This window comes from Herpailurus yagouaroundi, unplaced genomic scaffold (assembly GCF_014898765.1).
Source record: "Herpailurus yagouaroundi ecotype Mexico unplaced genomic scaffold, PumYag 214, whole genome shotgun sequence".
NCBI classification, from domain to species: Eukaryota; Metazoa; Chordata; class Mammalia; order Carnivora; family Felidae; genus Herpailurus; species Herpailurus yagouaroundi.
In genome coordinates this window covers 204483-220055 of record NW_024412445.1, presented here as the reverse complement: position 1 = coordinate 220055, position 15573 = coordinate 204483, and the positions used below count along the sequence as shown (strand labels likewise).

At 38.6% G+C, this 15573-nt stretch overlaps 1 protein-coding gene across 2 annotated transcripts in view; it reads right to left on the bottom strand.

Moving 5' to 3' along the window:
* Positions 1-15573, bottom strand: part of SLC41A3 (solute carrier family 41 member 3) — a 177758-nt gene that overhangs the window by 54129 nt on the left and 108056 nt on the right. The window lies entirely within an intron of this gene.

Sequence of the window (15573 nt, the reverse complement as noted above, 5' to 3'; positions counted from 1 at the left end):
AAGGAAGGAAGGAAGGAAGGAAGGAAGGAAGGAAGGAAGGAAGGAAGGAGAGAAGAAGGAGGGAGCGAGGAAGGAAGAAAAGGAGGGAGGGAAGGAGAAAGAGAGGGAGGGAGAAAAGGAAGGAAGGATGGAAGGGAGGGAGGGAGGATGGAGGGAGGGATTCTCCCCCCTCCCCAAGAAAAAACGAGGGATAAATTAAGACATTCTCAGATATGCCAAAGCTTAGAACATTGCTACTTCTAGACCAGCCCTGCAATGAAGGGAGTAGTTCAGGCTGAAATTAAAAGGCAATGGAAAGTAACTCAAAGTCTTATGAAGAAATAAAGATCTCTGGTAAAAAGAAATATATGGTTGAGTATAAAAGCTAGTATTACTATAACTTTAGTTTCCATCTCTACTTTTTCCTTTCTACATTAAGAGACTAATGTAGTTTTTTAAAAGAAGTATTACTCTATGTTTTAGACTCAATCCAAAAGTATATAATTTTTTGACATCACTAACTGAAAGGAGGTGGGGTCAGAGCTGTAAAGGAGCAGAGTGTTTCCATGCTATTGAAGTTAAACTAGTATAAATACACATTAGGGTATTATAACTTACTATGTTAAATGTACTTCCCATGATAACCATGAAGAAAGCAGCTGTAGAATATACACAAAAGGAGATGAGAAAATAATGTAAACATTTCACTGGAAAAAATCAACTAAACACAAGAGAAGACAGTAATGCAGGAAATAAGGCACCAAAACAAAACAAAACAAAACAAAACAAAACAAAACAAAAACCCGCTATAAAGCACACAGAAAGCAAACAGCAAAGTGATAGAAACAAATCCCTCCTTACCAGTAATTACTTCAAACAAAAGTGGATTAAACTCTCCAGTCAAAAAGCAGAGATTGGCAGAATGGGTTAAAAAATATGATTGAAGTATTTGCTGTCTACAAGAGACTGATTTTAGATCAGAAGACATAAATAGAGTTAAAGAGAAAGTATGGAAAAGATATTCTATACAAATACCACCCAAAAAGATCAGGGGTGGTTATACTATCAGACAAAATTGATTTTATTTTTTTTTTTTAATTTTTTTTCAACGTTTATTTATTTTTGGGACAGAGAGAGACAGAACATGAACGGGGGAGGGGCAGAGAGAGAGGGAGACACAGAATCGGAAACAGGCTCCAGGCTCGGAGCCATCAGCCCAGAGCCTGACGCGGGGCTCGAACTCACGGACGGCGAGATCGTGACCTGGCTGAAGTCGGACGCTTAACCGACTGCGCCACCCAGGCGCCCCTAGACAAAATTGATTTTAAATAAAATATATCCACGTTCATAGTAGCATAGTAAACAATAGCTAAATGTGGAAGCAACCCAAATGTACATCAATGGATGAATGGATAACCAAAATGTGGTCTATACATACAAAAGAATATTTTCCTGTCTTGAAAAAGAAGTTAGGCTACAACATAGAAGAACCTTGAGAAAAGTATGCTAAGTGAAATAAACCAGTCAAAAAAAGACAAATAATGTATTATTCCACTTCTAGGAAATACTTAGAAGAGTCAAAATCATAAAGACAGAAAGTAGAACACTGTTTGCCAGGGGCTGAGGACTGGGAGGAATAGGTAGTCTTTGTTCAATGGATATGGTGTCTCAGTTTTACAAGGTGAAAAGAGTTCTGGACATGGATGGTGGTGATGGTTGCCCAACGTTGTGAATGGATTTAACACCACTGAACTGTATACTTAAAAATTAAAATGGTAAATTTTGCTGTATTTTAGTCCAATAAGAAAAACTGGGGGAGGGGAATTTTGTCTCTCTCTTACCAGCTCTCTTGTGACTTTCTGTATGTGTACTCAGGTGGGCAGGCAAGAAAGTGAGTAGGAAAAGCTAGCAGAGAGTAACCAGCACAGGCTAAAGATTCCAGACCATATTTCATACTCCTGAGCAAGATAGACTTCGTTTTCCTGCTTTCATTTACATTAATCTCAATTCCTCTTTCCCACAAAACCATATTATCCTATGAAAACTATGAAATTGAGAAGAACAAATTACTGGCACTGGAAAGCGTGAAAGAGGATTAGCAATGGAAATAACTCTGAGCCATTTATTCACCATGAACAGATGATCTCTGTTAGATTAAAATTCCATGTTAATCCAGCTCAACCTTCAACATCTGCTGAGAAAGGACAAAGGGAACTTGAACAGAACATATACTTAAAGTAGTTGAGGACTTTATTTCATAGCCCATCAATTTAACACATCATGCAAGGAAGAAAATCTATTGAGTATTAGACTAACTGGTTAACCTAGGTTTTGTTTGTTAATATAAAATACATCAATATCCTTACCAAGTACATACTGAAGTAGTGAAAATTCACTAAGCACCAAAGAACACAAGTATACTTTATTTCACTTCACTTTATTGCACTTTGCAGATATTGTGTTTTTTTTTTAATTTTAATTTTTTTTTTTTAACAAATTGAACGTTTCTGGCAACCCTGTCAAACAAGTCTATCAGCAGCATTTTTCCCCAACAGCATTTGCTGACTTCATGTCCCTGCTTCACATTTTGGTAATTCTCACAGTATTTCAAACTTCATCATTTATCATATTTGTTATAGTGATCTGTGATCACTGAAAGCTCAGATGATGGTTAGCATTTGTTAGCAATAAAATATTTTTTAATTAAGGCATGTGCATTGTTTTAGACATAACTTTAATATTCTCTAGGAGAACAAAAACACAGTTTGACTTTGCCTTACTGTAATATTAGGTCTATTGCAATGGTCGGGAACAAAACCTGCAATATCTCCAAGGTATGCCTGTATTTTTGATATGTGAAAAAGACTGGAGAAGCATTGAGACCTCACTCTGAATCCAACAAAATAAATATAAAGGGGGAATTGGAAATGTTAAAAGCATCTGTACCAGTCAGTGTTCTCTAGAGAAACAGGACCAATAGGATATATATAGATATACAGAAAAAGATTTATTAGGTGGGATTGGTTAACACAATAATGGAAGCTGAGAAGGAAGTCCCACAATCTGCCATCTGCAAGCTGGAGGCTCACGAAAGCCAGTGGTATGGTTCTAGTCCCAACTTTCACACCTGACAACCAGGGGAGCCAGTGGTGTTAAGTCCCAGTCTGAGTACAAAGGCCTGAAAAACAGCAGCATAAATGTCCAAGAGTAGGAGTAGATGGATACCCCAGCTCAAGCACAGGACAAATTTGCCCTTCCTCTGCTGTTTTCTTCTATTAAGGTCCTCAATGGATTGGATGATGCCCAGTCTCATGAGGAATGGCGATCTTCTTTCTCAATCTACTGCTCCAACTGCTAATCTCTTCTGGAAACATTCTCACAGATACACTCAGAATTAAAGTGTTATCGGCTATCTGGGTACCCCTTAACCCAAGTAAGCTGACATATAAAATTAACCATCACAGCATATAATGAATTTGGATCTACCCTTTTTAAAAAATTATTTATTTATTTATTTTTATTTATTTATTTTTTGAGTTGCAGGTGGTTTATTTGCAAGATAATTACAGAGATAGAGTAGGAAGTTGGCAGAGTGATACAGAGAAAAGCAAAACTAATGGTGCACTATTGAAATATTTGCTTTGAATAGTTAGGGTTAAATTTTTCTAGGATCATAAAGATGTGCATAAAATCATCTCCAACATTGTCTTTCCCAAACACAAGAGGCTGGGGCATTCATCCACCAGGCACTTTTGCTCATTGATTGAGGGTTACCCCCAGCACTGTTATCTTTCCCCATCAATTCTGGGCTTCTCTTGGGTAATGGATGAATGGTATCCTGTGGTTTTGGAGAAAGCCCTGAGGAAAAAACTGGAAAACTCCATGGTGCTCATTTTAGTTTGGAAGAACCCAGGATTACAGGATCAGCTGCAACTGCAGCTGAACTCACTGGTAAGCTGATGTTATAGGCACACCTGCCATAGTCCGTGCTTCCATGAACAAATCTCTCATTAGGCCTTCAAGATGCTGGAATCTCTAAGAGGCAAATTTAATTACCAGGTTTATTGGAACAAACTATAATAGTTGTTATTGCAACTAATCTTAAAGCCCTATTAAGTACTCATCATCTCTTTCTTGGAATTTAATTGTTCTAGTACTTCAGCTAGACTAAGCTATATGGTCCAAACTCCTGGTTACCTTGTCCATGCCAGGTCATTATTATCACCAGGAAAAGAGGAATGGAGACACTTCTTTTTGTTTTATTTTTTTAAATTATTTTTTATTTTTTTATTCTTTTTTTTCAACGTTTATTTATTTTTGGGACAGAGAGAGACAGAACATGAACGGGGGAGGGGCAGAGAGAGAGGGAGACACAGAATCGGAAACAGGCTCCAGGCTCTGAGCCATCAGCCCAGAGCCTGACGCGGGGCTCGAACTCACGGACCGCGAGATCGTGACCTGGCTGAAGTCGGACGCTTAACCCACTGTGCCACCCAGGCGCCCCTATTTTTTAAAATTTACATCCAAATTAGTTGCATATAGTGAAACAATGATTTCAGGAGTAGATTCCTTAAGGCCCCTTACCCATTTAGCCCATCCCTCCTCCCACAACCCCTCCAGGAACTCTCAGTTTGTTCTCCATATTTATGAGTGTCTTCTGTTTTGTCCCCCTCTCTGTTTTTATATTATCTTTGTTTCCCTTCCCTTATGTCCATCTGTTTTGACTCTTAAAACTTCATATGAGTGAAGTCATATGATTTTTGTCTTTCTCTGACTAATTTCACTTAGAATAATACCCTCCAGTTCCATCCACGTAGTTGCAAATGGCAAGATTTCATTCTTTTGGATTGAAGTAATACTCCAATGTATATATATGCCACATTTTCTTTATCCATTCATCCATCGATGGACATTTGGGCTCTTTCCATAATTTGGCTATTGTTCATAGTGCTGCTATAAACAAGGGGGTGCATGTGTCCCTTCGAAACAGCACACCTGTATCCCATGGATAAATGCCTAGTAGTGCAATTGCTGGGTTGTAGGGTAGTTCTATTTTTGTTTTTTTGAGGAACCTCCATACTGTTTTCCAGAGTGGCTGCACGAGCTTGCATTGCCACCAGCAATGCAAAAGAGATCCTCTTTCTCTGCATCCTCGCCAGCATCTGTTGTGGCCTGAATTGTTAATGTTAGCCATTCTGACAGGTGTCAGGTGGTATCTCATTGTGGTTTTGATTTGTATTTCCCTGATGATGAGTGGTGTTGAGCCTTTTTTCATGTGTTAGTTGGCCATCTGGATGTCTTCCTTGGAGAAGTGTCTTTTCATGTCTTTTGCCCATTTCTTCATTGGATTGTTTTTTGGGTGTTGAGTTTGATAAGTACTTTGTAGATTTCGGATACTAACCCTTTATCTGATATGTCATTTGCAAATATCTTCTCCCATTCTGTCGGTTGCCTTTTAGTTTTGCTGATTGTTTCCTTCGCTGTGCACAAGCTTTTTATTTTGATGAGGTCCCAGTTCATTTTTGCTTTTATTTCCCTTGCCTCTGGAGACGTGTTGAGTAAGAAGTTGCTGTGGGTAAGATCAAAGAGGTTTTTGCCTGCTTTCTCCTTGAGGATTTTGATGGCTTCCTGTCTTACATTGAGGTCTTTCATCCATTTTGAGTTTACTTTTGTGTATGGTGTAAGAAAGTGGTCCAGGTTCATTCTTCTGCATGTCGCTGTCCAGTTTTCCCAGCACCACTTGCTGAAAAGACTATCTTTATTCCATTGGATATTCTTTCCTGCTTTGTCAAAGATTAGTTGGTCATACGTTTGTGGGTCCATTTCTGGGTTCTTTATTCTGTTCCATTGATCTGAGTGTCTGTTCCTGTGCCAGTACCATACTGTCTTGATGATTACAGCTTTGTAGTATAGCTTGAAGTCTGGGATTGTGATGCCTCCTGCTTTGGTTTTTGTTTTCAAGATTGCTTTGACTATTCACGGTCTTTTCTGGTTCCATACAAATTTTAGGATTATTTGTTCTAGCTCTGTTAAGAATGCTGGTGTTAGTTACTTTGATCGGGATTGCATTGAATATGTAGATTGCTTTGGTAGATATCAACATTTTAACAATATTTGTTCTTTCTATCCAGGAGCATGGAATCTTTTTCCATTTTTTGGTGTCTTCTTCAATTTCTTTCATAAGCTTTCTATAGTTTTCAGTGTATAGATTTTTCACCTCTTTGGTTAGATTTATTCCTAGGTATTTTATGGTTTTTGGTCCAACTGTAAATGGGATCGATTCCTTGATTTCTCTTTCTGTCGCTTCATTGTTGGTGTATAGGAATGCAACTGATTTCTGTGCGTTGATTTTATATCCTGCAACTTTGCTGAATTCATGGGTCAGTTCTAGCAGTTTTTTGGTGGAACATTTTGGGTTTTCCATATAGAGTATCATGTCGCCTGCAAAGAGTGAAAGTTTGACCTCCTCCTGGCCAATTTGGATGCATTTTATTTCTTTGTGTTGTCTGATTGCAGAGTCGAAGACTTCCAATACTATGTTGAATAACAGTGGCGAGAGTGGACATCCCTGTCTTGTTCCTGACCTTAGGGGGAAAGCTCTCAGTTTTTCTCCATTGAGGATGATATTAGCATTGGGTCATTCATATATGGCTTTTATGATCTCGAGGTATGATTGGATCTACCCTTCTATTGCCCACATTGTTACTGATGGTCAGGGCCCCCTTCTCTATTCTGCCTCCCTCCCTCTCTCTGCTGATTTGTCTATTTTCATTTCTCCCTCTGCTTCTTTCCCAGGTCATCTTCTGTCATGCTTACTGGGCGTTTCCAAGTCATCTGCACCCAACCCATCCCCCATCCTCTATTTTACCATCTGTTTGGAACCCAGCTCTCCCTTACTCAACTCCATTTCCCTTGTTCTTCTTTGTCTCTTTTTTCATCTCCCACCCTTTCTGGGCCTTAGCAGAGATGGAAGAAAGATGGCCCTTACCCAGGAAGGCCAATGGGAATATAAATACACCCTGGTAGGTACAGCCAGGTGAACGGGATTGGGGACAGAACACACACTGTCATGGGACAGAAACCACTCATCTTCCCCTGTCCAGGGTTAAGGGCCCTCTCTGTGGGATGGCAGTGAAGGGGTACACCAGGTATCAGCAGCACCTGGCTGAGGAAGGAGGTGGGGTGCGGTCTTAGGAGAGAACTGGGGTCAGCAGAATCCCAGCAAGGGAGAGGGCTCAGCAGCCTCCTATTGCCCTCCAGAGCCATGAGGGAATAGGCTGGGACCAGGGAGGGAATACACCTCCAGAGTGAGGATTTGAGAGTAAAGTGGGAAGGATGGGTCAATGGATTTTATATATATGTATGTATGTATATATATATATATATATATATATATATATATATATCATCAGTCAATGGACACTTGGGGTGTGGCCATAATTTGACTATTGTAGATAACGTTTCTATAAACATCAGGGTGTATGTGTCCCTTTGAAATAGCATGTTAAACTAACTGGAATTTAAATAAAAACTTAAAAAAATAAGTATTAAAAAACTAATCTTTGAATACTAGTTTTGCACCATCCATATTCTACTCATTCTAAACACATTCTGTTTACTGTCTTTGCATACTCATACACACACTGACTCCCCAATTCATAGCAAATTGTGTATAATTCAATCTCTCTGCACATTTCTTTTGCTCTATTCAAATGTCACTCTTTAACCTCCTATTTTTCATTTGACAATCATCTCTTGCACACTGTGTGCTATTTAATACCTTCTTTGTGCACAATTGCCTGCAGTTCAAGAGTCGCTCTTCACACACTCACTATGGGTTTTCCAACAGACATTATTTCCACCTCCAATCTAACCTTCACTCCAGGCTACTCATTCAGTGCCATTTAGCTCTACCTGCCTGCACATTCAGTGTCTGTGACTCACAAAATTATGTGTGCAAATGACCAACCTTTCATATATAATCCTTTTGCACAATCCAACTTCCACTCATTAAAACCAACATCATGGTATCCAATACTCACTCTTGGCACACTCACTATCTGCAATAAATACTCTATGTATGTTCGTTCTGTTCCATCCAACTTACAATACCTGCCCACTGATTTTGAGCTATTCAAATATCTCTCACACACTGACTGTACTTTATTTAACAATTACACTGGATTACTCACCACCACTTGTGATTTAACATCCACTCCTCCCACACTCATTATTGCTATTCCAATGCCACTCCTTGCACTCACATTGTATGCTTTTCAAGAACAACCTCATACACATTATACTCATTCTGTACCATCCAAATTCCATTCACTACACCCATTGCATGCCATTGGACAATCATCCCTTACATACTCCGTGTGAAATTCCAAAAGTATATGTATTCTTGGCAGGTCCCACCAACCTCCATTCCTTGCAAACCTATTATTTTCCAATTAATAATTGCTATTCACACTGTATACCATTCAACATCCTCTCTGTGCACATTTAGTGTTTCAATAACCACTCTTTCCACACTCACTGTGATTTGCAAACCACTCTTTGGATAATCACAGTGTGCAATTCAACAACTATTCTTTGCACATGCATTATGTACAGCCCAATCCCTTTCCTAGAACACTCACTGTTTGCTATTCAACAATCTCTCTTAATGCACTCCATCTTCTCCATCCAGTACCACTCCTCTGCCATTCAACAATCACTTCCTGCACACTTGCTCCTTGCGAATCAATAGGCACTCTTTTTTAACTCATTCTGCACTTTGCAGTTTCCATTCTTTGCACACTGTGCCATTCAACAATAAATCCTTGCAAACTCACTGCGCTATTCTACTTCCACTCATTGTGTGCTCATGTGTAATCTAGCAATCACTCTACAAGTATTCCCTACCACCCAACTTCCACTCCGTGCACACTAAACTTTGTGCATTCAACAACCACTCCATGCTCACTCACTGTATGATACAACCACCATTCTTTTCACACCCATTCCCCACCATCTAAATGCCATTTCTTTCACACTCAGTCTTGGGTAGTCTACAACTGCTCCTTGAATACTATGTGCTATTATTGAGCTTAACCTTGATTTTTATTTTTCTTTAGATTTTTCTTTCTTGACATTGGTCTTGATCTTCTCTTTAATGCTAACTTTGAATGTTCCTTGGCCTTGTTTTGATTCCAACTCAGACAAACTTAACATTTCTTTACTTTTAGCCTTGATTTTAGCTTTGATTATGATCTTGACCTTGAGCTTTCTTGTGACTCACTCATTCTTTCCTATAAAATGTCTAGACAATGTATAGCCCTGAATGTGAAGTTGCATTTAACCTTGAACTTCACCTAAAACTTGATTTTGGCATCAATGTTGGTTTTTATTTTTGATCTGTTAAAAATAAGTACAACTTAAAGTAAGTACAAGCTTAAAGATGACCTGTACTTTTTTTTTAAATTAAAGTTAGTTAACATACAGTGTAGTCTTGGCTTCAGGAGTCGAACCCAGTGATTCATCTCATACATATGACACCCATTGCTCATCCCAACAAGTGCCCTCCTCAATGCCTATCATCAATTTAGCCCATGCATCCCAACCAACACCCCTGCAGTAACCCTCAGTTTGTTCTCTGTATTTAAGAGTCTCTTATGATTTGCCTCCCTCTCTGTTTTTATCTTATTTTTCCTTCCATCGCTTTAGGTTCATCTGTTGAGTTTCTTAAATTGCACATATGCGTGAAATCAGGTATCTTTCTCTGACTGACTTCACTTAGCATACTGCCCTCCAGTCCATCCACATTGTTGCAAATGACAAGATGTTATTCTTTCTTATCACCAAATGCTATTCCATTGTGTGTGTGTGTGTGTGTGTGTGTGTGTGTGTACCACATCTTTATCAATTCATCAGCCAATGGACATTTGGGCTTTTTTTACAATTTTGATATTTTTGATAACATTGCTATAAACACTGGGATGAATGTGTTTCAAATCAGCATTTTTGTATCCTTTGGATAAATTCCTAGTAGTGCAACTGCTGGGTAGTAGGGTATTTCTATTTTTATTTTTTTGAGGAACATCCATACTATTCTCCAGAGTGACTGAGCCAGTTTGCATTCCCACCAAATGTTCAAAAGGGTTCCTCTTTCTTCACATCCTCACCAACATCTGTTGTTGCCTGAATTGTTCATTTTTTCCCATTCTGAGAGGTGTTAGGTGGTATCCCATTGCTGTTTTGATTTGTATTTCTCTGATGATGGGTGATGTTGAGCATCTTTTCATGTGTTTGTTACCCATCTGGATGTCTTCTTTGGAAAAGTGTCTGTTCATGTCTTTTGCACATTTCTTCACTGGATTGTTTTTGGGTGTTCTTTGTAGATTTTGGATACTAACCCTTTATCTGATGTTATTTGCAAACATCTCCCATTCCATAAGTTGCCTTTTTTTTTGTTTCCTTTGCTGTGCAGAAGTTTTTGTCTTGATGAGGTCTCCATAGTTCATTTTTTGCTTTTATTTCCCTTGCTTCCAGAGACATGTCAAGTAAGAAGTTGCTGCCTGTTTTCTCCTGTAGGATTTTGATGGTTTCTCATTTCACATTTACATCTTTCATCCATTTTGAATTTATTTTTGTGTATCGTGTAAGAAAGTGGTAGTTTCATTCTTCTGCATGTCCCTGTCCAGTTCTCCCAGCACCATTTGCTAAAGATGTTCTCTATTTTCCATTGGATGCTCTTTCCTGCTTTGTCAAAGAGGAGTTAATTAAAAAATACATGGAAGCAAATGAAAATAAAAACACAAGAGTCCAAACCCTTTCAGTTGCAGCAAAGGCAGTCCTTACAGGAAAATACATTGCAACTCAGGCCTATCTCAAGAAGCAAGAAAGGTCCCAAATACACAACCTAACCTTACACTTAAGAAGCTAGAAAAGGAGCAGCAAATAAAGCTCAAAGCCAGTAGAAAAAGGGAAATAATAAATAGAGCAGAAATAAATAATATAGAATAAAAAAAACACACATTAAAAAAAACAGATCAATGAAACTAAGAGTTGACTTTTTGAAAGACTAAACAAAATTGATAAACCACTAGAAAGATACTTGAAAAGAGGGCCAAATATATAAAATCACAAATGAAAAAGAGAAGACCACAACCAATACTATAGAAAAATAAATAATTATAAGAGAATACTATGAAAATTATGTACTGACAAGCTGGACAATCTGGAAGAAATGGACAATTCCTAGACATTCACACACTACCAAAACTCAAACAGGGAAGAAACAGAAAATTTGAATAGGCCCATAACAAGGAAAGAAATGAAGCCAGTTATCAAAAATCTCTCAACAATTAAGAGTCTTGGGCTAGATGGCTTCCCAGAGAAATTCTGCTAGACATTTAAAAAACGGTTAATACTGGGGCACCTGGGTGGCTTGGTTGGTTGAGTGTCCAACTGTGGCTTAGGTCATGATCTCACAGTTTGTGGGTTCAAGCCCCGTGTCAGGCTTTGTGCTGACAGCTCAAGCCTGAAGCCTGCTTCAGATTCTGTGTGTGTGTCTCTCTCTGCCCCTCCCCTGTTCATACTCTGTCTGTCAACGATAAATAAATGTTAATAACAATTACAAAAAAAAAGAGTTAACATCTATTCTCAAACTGTTCCAAACAATAGAAATTGAAGGAAAGCTTCTAAACTCATTCTATGAAGGGAGCATTACCTTGATTCCAGAACCAGACAATGACCCCACTAAACAGGAGAATTACAGGCCAATATCCCTGATGAACTTGGATGCAGAAATTCTCAACAAGATGCTAGCAAATTGAATTCAACAGTACATTAACAGAATTATTCACTATGATTGAGTGAGGTTCATTTCTGGGCTGCAGGGCTGGTTCAATATTTGCAAGTCAATCAATGTGATACACCACATGAGTAGATAGGATAAGAACCATATGATCCTTAAAATAGATGCAGAAAAAGCATTTGACAAAATACAGCATCATTTCTTGATAAAAATCCTCAAGGAAGTAGGGGTAGAAGGAACATACTTCAATATCATAAAAGCCATATATGAAAGGCCCACAGCTAATATCATGCTCAATGGGGAAAAACTGAGAGATTCCCCTAAGATCAGGAACACGACAGGGATGTCCACTCTCACCACTGCTCTTCAACATACTGCTGGAAGTCCTAGCTGGAGCAATCAGACAACAAAAAAGAAATAAAAGGTATCCAAATTGGCAAAGAAGAAGTCAAACTTTCACTCTTCGCAGATGACATGATACTCCACATGGAAAACCTGAAAGACTCTGCCAAAAAACTGTTAGAGCTGATCCATGAATTCAGCAAAGGCACAGGATATAAAATCAATATATAGAAGTTTATACACCAATAATGAAGTAGCAGAAAGAGAAACCAAGGAATCTATTCCATTTACAATTGCACCTAAACCATAAAATACTTAGGAATAAACCTAACCAAAGAGGTAAAGATCTGTCTGATGAAAACTATAGAAAGCTTATGAAAGAAATTGAAGAAGACACAAAGAAATGGCAAAACATTTTACGCTCGTGGATTGGAGAAACAAATATTGTTAAAATGTCAATACTATGCAAAGCAATTGACACATTCAATGGAATTCCTATCAAAATTCTTCACAGAGCTAGAAAAAAAAATCCTAAAATTTGTATAAAATCACAAAAGACTCTGAAAAGAAAAGTAATCTTGAAAAAGAAAACCAAAGCTGGAGGCATCACAATTCCAGACTTTAAGCTGTATTATAAAGTGTAATCATCAAGCAAGTAAGGTATTGGCACAAAAACAAGACACATAGATCAATGGAATATAATAGAGAACCCAGAAATGGACCCACAAATATATGGCCAACTAATTTTTGACAAGGCAGGAAAATGTGTTTTTTTTAAGTTTACTTATTTATTTTGAGAGAGAGAGAGATAGAGATTGAGAGAGAGATTGAGAGAGTGAGCGCAGGAGAGTGGAAGAGAGGGAGAGAGAGAATCTCAACAGACTCCATGCTGTGAGCAGAGCCAGAAGCAGTCTCAGTCTCACAAACAGAGAGATTATGACCTGAGCCGAAACCAAGAGTCAGAAGCTTAATCAATTTAGCCACCCAGGTGCCTCAAGGATGACCTGTACTTTAAATGTCTCCTTGATTTTTTCTCATTGCCACGTAGTATTCCATTGTGGATGGAACTGGAGAGTGTGATGCTAAGTGAAATAAGCCATACAGAGAAAGACAGATACCGTATGGTTTCACTCTTATGTGGATGCTGAGAAACTTAACAGGAACCCATGGGGGAGGGGAAGAAAAAAAAAAAAAGAGGTTAGAGTGGGAGAGAGCCAAAGCATAAGAGACTGTTGAGAACTGAGAACAAACTAAGGGTTGATGGGGGGTGGGAGGGAGGAGAGGGTGGGTGATGGGTATTGAGGAGGGCACCTTTTGGGATGAGCACTGGGTGTTGTATGGAAACCAATTTGACAATAAATTTCATATATAAATAAAAAAAAATAAATGTCTCCTTGACTTTCATGTAAACCCTGATTCAAAGCCACTTTATCATGCGTAGCCCAGGCTGTGAACTACAACTTGAACTGGACTTGGACTTTGACCTTATTGTAATATTGACCCTGATGTGAAGTTTAGTTTGATTTGTCTTTTTAACTGATCTTAGTCTTGAACTTGGCCCAGACTTTGAATCTGAGCTTGAATTTTACTTTGATCTTGACCTTGACACTAAATCAGATTTACTTTTTGCTCCTGATTATAATCCATACTATGTGTTGCCCAAGTCCTCCTGTCTTTCACCTTTAACATGACCTTAGCACATTGAAATCTGCCTTTACCTCGACCCTGGTTTAGAACACATTCTGACCCAGATTATCATCCAGACCTTCTAAATATAAATTTGATTTTAACCCCGATCTTGACTTTGAATTGGAACTTAACCTTGACTTTTGATCCTGAACTTGAATTTTATCATGATTTTGTTCATAATTCAGACCACCACCTGTTTCAGACTCTCATGTATAGGTCTACTCCAGAATATGAACTTGAAATTGACCTTGATATTAACCTTGAACTATGTCTAGGTCTTAACACATGACCTTAACCTTAACCTTATACTTGACCTTGATGCTGACCTCAATGAAAATCTGTCCCTAATATGTTAATCAAGTTTCCCTTCAAACACAAACTTGACCCCTTGATCCTTAACCCATAAGGACTTTGACCTTAAAGTGACCATGAAATTGACCTTGACCTTGATTCAGTTCCTCATCGGGTTCCTGATTGTTGTTCAAGGTAATATCTAGATCAAACTACGAATTTGACCTTGATCTAGACCTTGTCCATGATTCACACCCAATTCTTTGTCTAATCATCGAGGACATGTGTAGCCATGATTGTGAACTTAAATACAGATCCTCCTCAGTTTATGATGGGGTTACATCCCAATAAACCCATTTTAAGTCAAACATAAGTGAAAAATGCATCGAATACACCTAACCTATCAAACATCAGAGTTTAATGGTTTCCCACAAAGCCTATTAGATAACAAAGTATTGACTATCTCCTATAATTTCAATACTCTTCTGAAAGTGACAAACAGAATGGCTGTAAGGATAGTAATTGTTAGCCCCCACAATTGCTTGGCTGACAGAGAGTTGCAGCTGTTCCTAACTGCCCCACATCACCAGAGAGTATCATACCATACCAATAGCCCAGTAAAAGATCAAAACTCAAAATGTGAAGTACGGTTTCCATTGAATGCAGATTGTTTTCACATCACTGTAAAGTTGAAAAATCAGAAGTCAAATCGTCATACATCAGGGATGATCTGTATGTTCCTGGTCTTGGAACTGATCTTGACCTTAACTATAAATTGACCTTAAACTTGATACTGATGTTGAATTTGACCTTGACTTTCACCTTGATTCAAATCCTCATCGTCTTCCTGTCTATTGTCCAGACCATATCTACATCTGTGAATTAAGTTGGATCTAAACAACCATGACTTTGACCAAGGAATTGACTTTATCTTTCTGCCTGATTCAGGCCCTTGACACTATCACAGAGCATGTACAGCTTTGGGATGTGAGGTTTAACCGAACCTTGAGTTTGGCTTCAATCTTAAATTTATATTCACCTTGACCCACTTCCTGCCCCTTACTCTTATCAAAACTCCATAGATAAAATTAACCCAGTTACTAACTTCAGTCCCATAGCCGGATTCATCCCAACTAAGATATTCAGCTCCACAACCATATTTATACCCAATAATTCCTCAGCTTTGTGTGTGGATTTAATCCTGATGGCCACTTCAACACTGTAGCCAGATTCAGCCAGATGTTGACCTCAGTACTGAAGCTGCAGCAGGACTGTCCTTATGAGAACCACCTGGATTTATCCCTGATGGTGCCCTCAGTTCTGCAGCTGGGTTCATCACCTATGATGACCTTACCCCATAGGAAAATTCATCCCAGATGCTGACTTCAGCCCCGCATTAGGGATCATTTCCAATGATAACCTTACCTCATCTGGGTTCATCTCTGATGATGATCTCAGACCTGCACATGGAT